Source organism: Chrysochloris asiatica, unplaced genomic scaffold, assembly GCF_000296735.1.
Source record: "Chrysochloris asiatica unplaced genomic scaffold, ChrAsi1.0 scaffold00009, whole genome shotgun sequence".
Classification (NCBI taxonomy): Eukaryota; Metazoa; Chordata; class Mammalia; order Afrosoricida; family Chrysochloridae; genus Chrysochloris; species Chrysochloris asiatica.
Window position 1 is genome coordinate 36872300 of NW_006408527.1, and position 6376 is coordinate 36878675.

The window sequence follows — 6376 nt, forward strand, 5'->3', positions numbered from 1 at the left end:
TGCAATAATCTATCAACAACAAGCTGCCCAAAATTGAAATAGGTTAAAAAGAGAATGTGGAATGAGGAGTATCATTGCTGATATCAGATAAATGTTGGTTGAAATTAGAGAATACCAGAAAGATATAAATTATAAATTACTGACTATGCAAAGGAATTAAACTGTGTGGATTATCACGAACTATGGATTACATTGGAAATAACAGATATTTCAGAACACTTAATTGTGCTCGTGAGGAACTTTTACATAGACCAAGAGAGAGTCACTCAACCAGACAAGGAGATACTTGATGGTTTAAACACAGGAAAGGTATGCATCAGGGTGGTATCATGTCACTAAATTTATTTAATCTGAGAAACTAAATGATACGATGAAGAAAGTGGCATCAGGATTGGAGAAAGGCTCATCAACAAACAGTAATATTTAGATGACAAAACCTTGCTTATTGAAAGTGAAGAAAACCTGTAGCATTTACTGATGAAGATCAAAGAGTTCAGTATGGATTCCCCCTTAATGTAAAGAAAACAAAAATCCTCAAAACTTGACTAATAAACATCATGAAAACTTCACAAGAGATTGATGCTATCATGGATTTCACTTTAGTTGGCTCCATCATCGATTGCCATGGAAGTTACATCCTTTCAGAAGTTCATCACTTCATTTGACAAACATGAAATGGTGTTTTGCGGTGGACAAATCTGCTACACAGAAACCTGTTTAAATTGTCAAAGAGCAAAGATATCACTTGAAAACTAGGGTTTGCCTGATACAAGCCATGGCATTTTAATTGCCTCATATGGATGTTAAAGTGGACAATGAATAAGGAAGACATGAAAGGAATTGGTGCTTTTGAATTATGATATTGAACATACCATGTACAAATTGAAGAATGAAGGAGCTCTGGTAGCATAGCGGTTACGAATCAGGTTGCAAACTATAAGGTCAGCAGTTTCTAAACTACCAGCTGTTCCATGGGAGAGAGATGAGGCTTTCTGCTCCCTAACAGTGTACAGTCTCGGAAACCCTGTACAGGGTTGCTATGAGTCGGAACCAACTTCACAGTACATAACCACCACCACCATCAATAGAAAAATGAACATATTTGTATTTGGAGAAGTACACTTGATATCTCTTTAGAAGAAAAGATGGTGAGACATTTTCTCATACTTTTGACATGTTATCAAGAGAAATCAGTCTCTGGAGAAGGACTTCTTGCTAGGTAAACTAGAGGGTCTAAAGAAAAGAGGAAGACCCTCAGCAAGATGGATTGACACAATAGCTACAACAACGGACTCAAACAAGTGCAAAATTTTTGAGGATGATAAAAGACCAGACAGTGCTTCCTTCTGTTGTACATACGTTAGTTATGAGTCAGTACTGACTCAAGGAATCTAAAAACACCAACATGTGCGTCTCTCAGCTTTAAGACCTGCTGCTCTCTGAGAAATAACCTTTCTACTATGGGTATGACTTAAACTACCCAATTTCTGCTAGCTTCCTTTAGTTTGGCCCTTAATACCCAATTTATTTTCATATATGATGAATTTCCTTTATAGTTCTGGCTTTGGATTCTATTTAAGGTTTTTCACTAATTAGTTAATTTATTTATTTATTTATTAACTTACATTTCCTTTTCTCTTGATTTGTATGGAAAGATAGAGTCAAGTGGTCAACATTTTGTAAATAACTTAAAATTTTTGGAACATAGGTAGAGATTTCTTTTTGTCAAGACAAAGCAACAGGTTAGAAGACATACTTGCAAATAAAGCAGCAAAATATGATCTACTGTAGGTGAGAAAACAGGTGAGAAAAATTAAAACCTTACTTCTAATTTCTCTTCTGTCAAATGTGTTGATAAATCTAAAATCAATCTATTTATACTGTTACCTTCTGTGACACTTCTGTCACCATTTGTGTTTGCAGCATTTTTTACTCTGACTCTGACTATTCAGAACTAGGTCAAAGCACACAAATTGAAAGACACAGTACTATAGATTGCCAACTCTGCCTAAGATTTCAGTTATTAGATGCTAGCTCAGGAATCCCCAACCTCACTTTGTTCTGTTGATTCCTTTTACTCCCTTGAGTTTGATAATTTGCTTGGCCAAGTCACAAAACTTATAGAAAGTGCTCTACTTATGATTGTTGTTGATAAATGCCATAGAGTTGGTTCCAACTCATACTGACCGTGTATAGGATTTCTGAGGAGCAGCTAATGAATTTGAATCGCCAACCTTGCAGTTCAAACCATACTTGCACTCTACTACATTATCCCACAGCACCTCACCAACTTCATTATAACAGAAAAGATGCAGATGAAGAAGTTCATAGCACAAGGTCTGGGAAAGTTCCTGATGCATATCCTCTATGTCTCCAAAAGGGATGTATCTTCCCACATGCATCGATAGTTTTCTTCAAAAAGAAAGCTCATGTAGCATTAATGTTGAGAGACTTTTTTGAGAGTCTCATTCCATCATTCTGACCTCAGTCCTTCTCTCCTGAGATATGAAAAGTTAGAAGGTGGGGTAAATTATGCTACATCATTTTAACAGATTACCAAATATTGATATCATCACTTAGATGTCAGGAGAGTTTGATATCACTAGCTGGATATTACAAGGAGGTTTTTCTGAAGTAATCAGATCCTTCTAAAATCATCAAAGACACTTCAAATATGGAAGAAATTCCAACATTCTAGAGGTTATCTTCCAGGAACCAAGGGCAAAGACAAGATTCTTGGGATAATGTTAACCTTACAGGAAGATATGAGAAGCATTTAGTCACGAGGATCAAAATGTACACTTGGGCAAATACACATATAAGAAATATGGATGCATACTGAAATAAGAAGTATTGCTAAGGTGTTAGCTGATATTTTTTAAGATATATATATGGAAGCAGGGTTATTTACAGATGAGACTGGAAAAAAGAACAGCTAGGTTAAAGATAATTGCTGTTATTGTGAAGTGCCATCAAGTCAATTCCGACCCCTATCAACCCTGTATAGGGTTTCCAAGGAGCAGCTGGTGAGCTTGAACCACCAACCTTGCAGTTCAAACGGCTTAGCAGTCTTGCACATTAACCCACAGTGCCACATCAGGACTCCTAAAGATAATTGTTGTTGCTAAGTGCTATTGGGTCGATTCTGACCCATAGTGACCCTGGATAGGGTTTCTAAGGAGTAGCTGGTGAGCTTGAACCACCAACCTTGCAGTTCAAATGGCTTTGCAGTCTGGCGCATTAACCCCCAAATTACAGCAGTGTAAAAGAAAGTTTACAAGTACATGAGCTAAAGTAGTGGAGTAAAGAAAGCAGGCTAGACTCAAGAAATGTTTAGAAGGTAAGGTAGAGATTGCTTTGTGGTTTTTTATTATGAAAAATGAGAAGGTGGGGTAAATTATGTTACATCATTGTAACAGATCACCAGATATTTATAAGTACTATGATAAAATGTGAAACATTTTTAAAGCTAGCAAATTTCAAAATTACGACTTAAAATTTTGTGCAAATATCTTTTAAAAAATGTGTGTACATATGGGCAAAGATTGACAACAAATTAAAAAAAGAAAAATGTAGGAGGGGTGTTAAGGGTACTCTCTTTAAGAATGCTTATTGCATACTCATATTGTTTTCAAAAAGAACAATAGCTTCCAGCTATCAGAAACAGTTTTTCTTAACTTACACCCCTTGAACTCAAATACTGTTTTTCGACTTGGATTGTAAACTTTGACTAATATCAGCATGGTCAGCTGGTCAGTGCAGGTTTGAGCAACGACTCCATTTTAGCTTTTGCTTATTTCCCTTGCACCCATTAAACCTTAATAGGCTTAGGTACATTACAAAGGATTTCCCTTGCAGATATCAATACCTCCTTGTGCCTTCTAGTCAGTTTCAACTCATAGTGATCTTGTATAGGGTTTAAAGGAGGGCTGGTAGATTTGAACCACTGACACTGAGGTTATCATTTCAGCGCCTATCCTACAGTGCCACACCAGGACTCCTATAAGAGACGTAGCAACATTGGAAAACCCTTAGACAGATTTAAGTACAGAGCAAAAGAAATGTTTTTTTTCTCTGTGGTTGAACTTATGTGTTTTCATGTTGGTTCTGATCTATAGCCCTATATAGGGTTCACAAGAAGCACCTGGTGAGTTTGAACTACTGACCTTGCAGTTCAAACTGACTTTGAGATCCAGTGCTTATCTTGCATCATCACACCAGGACTCCCTGCCTTAGTCATGTATTTAAACTAAGCAATCTTATGGGATGACATCAAGAACATCATACAGGAAGAAAACAAAAGGTCATTAAGAAGGCAAGCATGAAAGACTAGACCAAAATGGTTATCAAATGAGACTCTGAAACTTGCTCTTCAGCATAGGGGTGCTAAAGCACATGGAAGTAAGGAGGAGATAAGAGCAGAACAGAAAATTCTGATGGGCAGCTTGAGAAGACAAAGTGAAATACTACATGTACAAAAACCTGGAGATAGAAAACCAAAAGAGAAGCACATGCTCAGTATTTCTAAAGCTGAGGGAATTGAAGAAAAAATTCAAACTTTGATTTGCAATATTGAAGGATTCTAAGATAAAATCTCTAGGTGTTTAGAACAAAATTTTTCAAACGGCAGCTTGAGAAGACAAAGCCAAGTATTATAAATAACTGTGCAAAGACCTGGAGTTAGAAAACCAAAAGGGAAGAACATGTTCAGTACTATTCAAGCTGAGAGAACTGAAGAAAAACTTCAACCTCGACTTACAATATTGGAGGATTCCATGGGCAAAATATTGAATGATGCAAAAAGGACTAAAAGAAAGTAGAAGAATACACAGTCACTGTACCAAAAATAAATGGTTGATGTTCATCCATTTCAAGAGGTAGCATATGATCAAGAGCCAAGATGCCTGCAGGCATTGGCAAAGCACAAAGCTCTGACAATTGACGGAATACAAATTGAAAGCTTTCAATAAATTGATGAAGCACTGGAGGTACTCACTCATCTATGCCAAGAAACCTGGAAGACAGCTACCTGGCCAACTGATTGGAAGAGATCTATATTTTTGCCCATTCCAAAGAGAGGTGACCCAAGAGAGTGCAGAAATCATCAGACAATATCATTGATATCCCATGCAAGCAAAATTTTGCTAAAAATAATTTAAAAACTGATGCAACTGACACTGCCAGAGAACAGCCAGAGGTTCAAGCCAGATTCTTATGAGGATGTGGAATGAGGGCTATCATTGCTGATATCAGATGGATCTTGGCTGAAAGCAGAGATTACCAGGAAGTTCTGCTTCTATTTTTCCCACCTCAGCCATCCCTGTTCTTATAACTTCTAAACAGAATGTTGTAACTTTAAGTCTTAATTTTTCCTTTTAAATATGTCTCTGTTATGCCACAATTTTGGAGTATGTGTCTTCAAAATTGTGAGACTGATGTGTCCCTGTTGTTAAGTGCTGTCTAATCAGTTCTGACTCATGGTGATCCTGTGTAGGAATTTCTTTCTTCTGCGGAGCAACTGGTAAATTCAAACCACAAACTTTGTGGTTACCAATCCTGTTTTAATCCTACGGAGAGCACTCCCACTGTGTTCCTAGTGCAAACTGCTTTGATCCTTCATTAAATCTCTTTGCTTTTATTTTTGCAGAGTGTGCCCCTAATCGTCGGCATAAATAAAGCAAATGAAAAGAAAATTGACAAATAAGTTATTTTTTCCCAATCAGCATGTTCTCTTTTTACTTTTTAGCAGTCTTTTGGACTATCATAAGTATTTAGTTTTTATGAGATTTCAGTTATCTAAATACTAAATTATACTCTGTTCATCTATTTTTAGTTTTGTTTATTAATTTATACTGAAAATTAGGTCCTTTTTTTTTCATTGTAGAATTTGTTTTTTTCTTTTCTTTTTATGTTTTATTGTGAATTATATGATAGTTTACATGGGAGAACTTTAGTTTTACATTCATTCCATCTTATATCATCTCACTGCCATGATTCCAATCCCCTCCATGCATCATCAACCACCCAAAGGATTTATCCCAGAAACCTGCCCCCTACACTTCCCCCTCCTCCCTCCAGTTTTCGGCCCACAGTCCCTTTCCCTCTCTGGGTCCAACGTCTCCAGTTGCCTCATCACTCCACGTCATCATCTCTGTCTCTATCTCAGGCATCTCTGTTTCTCTGGGTAGGGTCCCACTCTCAGTTATTTTCCATTGATGGTCCCAGAGGCCTCCGCTCCTATCCTGGAGAATTAATCATTCCCTTCCTTGTTACAAAACTTCCACCTTTGTATTTCCAACCCTCATAATCCATCTTGATGATCATTATTCACTACAGTATCACGAGTTACCCATCTGTATCTCCTTTCATCAGCTCC